Raw genomic sequence first — 6,126 nt, 5'->3', positions numbered from 1 at the left:
CTGCATAAGATCCTGACCCTGTACTCAACACGATGTTTATTGCTGTTAAGTATTTTTCAAAGAGCAATGCAAAGCAAGGTTATTGGTCTGTCCGCTTAGCCAGAGTCTCAGCTTCTCACAACATGGAGAACACTGTTTAGTAGATACTGGCCAAGATTTTCAGCTCCTATTTGCATCGGTAGTGAATGGTGATGGGAGGACAAAACATCGCAAAACGCCCAAATCACAATTTACATTAGTGGGATTTCCTATTGCTATTGTTTCCGATCCCACCAGTGATATAAGGGGCTCCCACAATGCTGTGTTGGGAATCTTACCACAATACATTAGCACCTCATTACCATACCTTCTTGCAGCACTTATCCCCCCATGTACCAAGGTCCACCCCTGATGGTGTGACATCATGATGATCACATTTCTGACAGGTTTTTAAAATAGGAACCTGGCAAGCTCACCTCCGAGGTGAGTTTAGCGGTGAGTGTGCAGCTCACTATGGGTCACTGCTGACTCAGGGGAGAGATGCATTGGCCTTGTGGTACCGGTGGTAAATTGCGACTGGGCCAGATGTGAAGTTGGAGTGAAGCAGTGACTGGGCCAGAGATGAAGGGCATGAAGTGACAACTGGGCTAGAGGTGAAGGAGATGAAGTGAAGACTGGGCCAGAGATAAGGGAGAACCAGTGGATGTGGTGTATTTGGATTTTCAGAAAACTTTTGATAAAATCTGACATAAGACATTAGTTTTCAAAATTAAAGTGCATGGGAATTGGGGGTAATATATTAGCATGGATTGAGAATTGGTTAGCAGACAGGAAAAATAGAGTAGGAATAAATGCATCTCTTTTGAAGTGGCAGGCCATGACTAGTGGAGTCCCACAGAGATCAGTGCTTGGGCCCCAACTATTCACATTATTGAATGTACAGGTTGAATGGAGGAGCTGGCTGAATGGCCTACTCCTCCTCCTAGTTTCTACATTTCAACGACTCAGCACCAGAAGTGGAAGAAATCCAAGTTTAAAACTGACCCATCCTAATGCTCCATTTTTCAGCTTCTGGACCTCTGCCCTTCTTGGAGGGACCTGACACTAGGAAGGGAAGCTTGGCTAGTGTGGTGGGTGGTGGCCACAGCTGAGAGATCCACTCACGTGGGATGGGGTGGTTGCCTGTGAGTTCTTGACTGACTGTGTCAACTCTAATGGAGAGGCATGACAGCAATGAACATCACTTTGCAGCTGAGATCATTCAGCAACAAGTCAATTCACATTCCTTCAGTTTGACCGATAAGCCAATTACACCCACAAACTCACCACTGAAGCGTGTGAATGCCATTGATTGCTGCTCTGCAGTTAACCCTTGGCACACTAATCTCATGCTATGACTACTATGGTTTCCCTGCACCATTTGCCAAGTGGGTAAGACATATATCTACCTTATCAGTGAGCACGAGCACACAGGCTGGGCAGAGCACCCTCACCCATCAGACATAGGTGCTGGGGCACCTTCACAGGACTCTCCCCGCAACCAACCCCCCCCCCCCCCCCCCACCCCCCCACTGCCGGTTAGTATGTGGGGCCTTTGAATGAAACAAGGGACAAGTTTACATGACAGTAGGGTTGCCAAAGCTATGGCTACTCTGTCAAGCTGAGTAAGGAAAGGATAGTGTCGGCTCTTGTCCATTCTGCGAGCTTTTGAGGGACAGGTCCTCAATTTGATGGCCAACACTGTAGTCATTGCCTGTTGAGATGCAGCTATCGAATGTGAATGGGCATAGGGTCAACCCTTGGAGATGAAAGCTCGTTGTTAACTCTCTCTCCCTTTTCCTTTGCAGTGATTAGCAGGAGGGAGAGATGGAGCCTGTAGGACTGGCTATCATTCTTCTAGTGCAATGAGAGGAGAGAAGATGTCAACGGAGATGTCTGGCTCTCCAGATGCAGGAGGAAGGGGTTTCAGGACCTGCTCCACTGCCAGAGGAGGGACCCCAGTGAATGGTTGCTCAAAGGCACCTGTACGAACTGCCTGAGGAGGAGATGGAGGAGTGGCACATTTCCTTGGATGAGGAGGACATCAAGGTGGATGACAGAGAGGAGATCCTGGATGGCGAAGAGGTCGGCCATAAGGCAGCCGCAATGGGCAGACAGGGTAGAAGAGCACAAGATGTGCTCATGGATGGTGATGATGCGAACCACTGAGCATGATCACGTGCCTTCTGTTAGCACTGCTTTCCTGTCTGACAGTTGACAGCGCACACACTCACTTATAAAGCTCCTGTCATGGAGAGCGAGCAGTTGTCCCTGCTCCCGGTGTTGCAGGAGGATGATGATGACTTGCTCTGGGTATTTGTTCCTCGAAGAGCTTCTGTGAATGTCTGACTCCGATCTGGCTGAAGGCAGCTCGCTTATATTCAATGACCTGGGTCATTGACGACGATAGGGATCTAGATGAGTATACGACTTGTAGGAAGGGACTAAAGAAGGAAAATAGGAGAGCCAGAAGGGGTCACGAGAAAGCCTTGGCAAGTAGAATTAAGGAAAACCCTAAGGCGTTCTATAAATATGTGAAGAGTAAAAGGATGAGACGTGAAGGAATAGGGCCTATAAAAGGTGAAGGCAGGAAAATCAGTACGGAACCAGTAGAAATGGCAGAGGTGCTTAATGAGTATTTTGCCTCAGTTTTCACAGAGGAGAAGGACATGGGTGGATGTACTGCGGGCATGCGGTGGACTGAAAAGATTGAGTATGTGGACTTTAACAAAGAGGTTGTGCTGGAATCTTTGAATGATATCAAGATAGATAAGTCGCCGGGTCCGGATGGGATGTACCCCAGGTTACTGTGGGAGACGAGGGAAGAGATTGCAGACTCTGACGATGATCTTTGCGTCGTCAATGGAGACAGGAGAGGTGCCGGAGAATTGGAGGATTGCGGATGTGGTTCCTATTTTCAAGAAGGGGAATAGGGATAGCCCAGGAAATTACCGACCGGTGAGTCGAAGCTCAGTGGTTGGTCAGCTGATGGAGAAGATCCTGAGGGACAAGATTTATGAGCATTTAGAGAGGTTTATTATGCTCAAGAATACTCAGCATGGCTTTGTCAAGGGCAGATCGTGCCTTATGAGCCTGGTGGAGTTCTTCGAAAATGTGACTAAACACATTGACGAAGGGAAAGCGGTAGATGTGGTTTGTATGGATTTTAGCAAGGCGTTCGATAAGGTCCCCCATGCAAGGCTTCTAGAAAAAGTGAGAGGGCATGGGATCCAAGGGGCTGCTGCCCTGTGGATCCAGAACTGGCTTGCCCAAAGGAGGCAGAGAGTGTGTATAGATGGGTCTTCTTCTAAATGGAGGTCGGTCACCAGTGGTGTGCCCCAGGGATCTGTTCTGGGACCCTTGCTGTTTGTCATTTTCATAAATGACCTGGATGAGGAAGTGGAGGGATGGTTTGGTAAGTTTGCCGACGACACGAAGGTTGGTGGGGTTGTGGATAGTCTGGAGGGATGTCAGAAGTTACAGAGGGACATAGATAGGATGCAAGACTGGGCGGAGAAGTGGCAGATGGACTTCAACCCAGATAAATGCGTAGTGGTCCATTTTGGCAGGTCAAATGGGATGAAGGAGTACAATATAAAGGGAAAGACTCTTAGTACTGTGGAGGATCAGAAGGACCTTGGGGTCCGGGTCCATAGGACTCTAAAATCGGCCCCGTAGGTGGAGGAGGTGGTTAAGAAGACGTATGGTGTGCTGGCCTTTATCAATCGAGGGATTGAGTTTAGGAGTCCGGGGATAATGATGCAGCTATATAAGACCCTCGTCAGACCCCACTTGGAGTACTGTTGATGCACGTGATCACACACGAGGCTTGAGATGCTCAAGGAAATAAAGGCTTTTATTTACTATTACAACGAAGCTACCATGTATAGTACACGATCCCAGACTGAGGGGTCCCAGACAGAGCAGTGACCTTTATACCTCTCCCAGGAGGCGGAGCCCGACTGGGATGTACCATAATAACTATAATACAGGTGTAACAGCCCAACCCTAACCCCAACAGCAACAAGTAGAACAACACATCCCTAACCCCAACAGCAACATATATACATACTCGTAGTACTGGCCAGACCCTGGCTCAGTACTACCTAATGGGAACCAACGATGGTTCACCACATTCACCCCTCCTTTGAAGACAAAGGCCGGCGGGGTACAAAAAAAACAGAATAATTTGTCATCAGTCCATAAGTTCAGACGGTCAGGGGGACCACACCGTCGTTGTGACCTCCTCAACACCGGTGATGACACCGGAGAAGGCACTCACGGTGGCGTTCTCCCCAAGGCGATGTCCAACGGTTCCTCCACAGTCTCACGGGCCGGCTGACCCCGAGGTGATGATAATCCGTTGAGTTCCGACACGCCCTGAAGTGGTGACCATCTCCTGGACCCAGGCAAGCTGTACACGGGAGTAAAAGGGTTAAGTAATGGTCCCAATGCTGCCCGCGCCGTGTCAGGAGGGGAAACAATAGTTGGGGGGTCTCTAACAGGAGGTATGGGAGCGACAGGGGTTTCTACGTCCCCTGCTGGCCTCGAATCGAATCGAGACCGTGTCCTCTCGCCCGTCAGGGTATGCCACATAGGCATACTGAGGGTTGGCGTGGAGGAGATGGACCAACGGGTCGGACTTGCGGGCCCTTACATGTCGCCACAGGAGGACAGGTCCTGAGTACGTCAACCAAGACGGTAATGAGGTCCCAGAGGAAGACTTCCGAGGGAATGAAAACAGCCTCTCATGGGGAGTAGCGTTGGTTGCCGTACACAGGAGTGAGCGAATGGAGCACATCAGGGAACACCTCTTGCCAACGGAAGACTGGAAGGCTTTTTGACTTCAACGCCAGTAAGACAGCCTTCCAGACAGTAGCATTCTCACGTTCCACCTGTCCGTTACCCCTAGGGTTGTAGCTCGTGGTTCTACTAGAGGCAATCCCGTATGAGAGCAGGTATTGCCTCAAGTCATCGCTCATGAACGACGAGCCCCTATCGCTGTGAATGTAGCAGGGGTACCCGAACAGAGTAAAAAGATCACGGAATGCCTTGATAACCGTGGCAGCGGATGTATCAGAGCAGGGAATAACAAAAGGGAATCTCGAGTACTCATCAATGATGTTGAGGAAGTACACATTCCGATCTGTTGAGGGAAGGGGGCCCTTAAAGTCGACACAAAGTCTTTCGAAGGGACGAGTGGCCTTGACTAGTTGTGCCCGGTCAGGTCGGTAAAAGTGCGGTTTGCATTCCGCGCATACCCGACAGCTTCTCGTTATGGACCTGACATCCTCCACCGAGTAGGGCAGATTGCGGGCTTTTACGAAGTGGTAGAGCCGAGTGACCCCAGGATGGCATAGGTCATTATGGAGAGCCTGCAAACGGTCCTCCTGTATACTGGCGCATGTTCCACGCGACAGGGCATCCGAGGGCTCGTTGAGTTTCCCTGGACGATACATGATGTCGTAATTATAGGTGGAGAGTTCGATTCTCCACCTCAAGATCTTGTCGTTCTTGATCTTGCCCCTCAGCGTGTTATTGAACATGAACGCCACGGACCGCTGGTCCGTGATCAGGGTGAACCGTTTTCCCGCCAAGTAATGGCGCCAATGCCTGACGGCCTCCACAATGGCCTGGGCCTCCTTTTCCACTGCTGAATGTCGAATTTCGGGGCCTTGGAGGGTGCGGGAAAAAAAGGCGACGGGCCTGCCCGCCTGGTTAAGTGTGGCGGCCAGGGCGAAATCAGATGCATCGCTCTCCATCTGAAAGGGGACGGACTCATCAACAGCGTGCATCGTGGCTTTCGCGATGTCGGCTTTTAGTTTATCAAAGGCCAATCGAGCCTCTGGTGTTAGGGGAAAAGAGGTGGTCTTGATGAGCGGACGGGCTTTGTCCGCGTAATTGGGAACCCACTGTGCATAGTAAGAGAAGAAGCCTAAGCATCTTCTCAGTGCTTTTGCGCTAGTGGGCAGGGGAAGTTCAAGGAGGGGACGCATACGGTCCGGATCAGGGCCAATGACCCCGTTTTCCACCACGTATCCGAGGATGGCTAAATGGTGCGTACGAAACACACACTTCTCCCTGTTGTAGGTCAGATTCAGGCGAGAT

Source organism: Mustelus asterias, chromosome 1, assembly GCF_964213995.1.
Source record: "Mustelus asterias chromosome 1, sMusAst1.hap1.1, whole genome shotgun sequence".
Classification (NCBI taxonomy): Eukaryota; Metazoa; Chordata; class Chondrichthyes; order Carcharhiniformes; family Triakidae; genus Mustelus; species Mustelus asterias.
Note: the sequence above shows the minus strand (reverse complement) of the source record.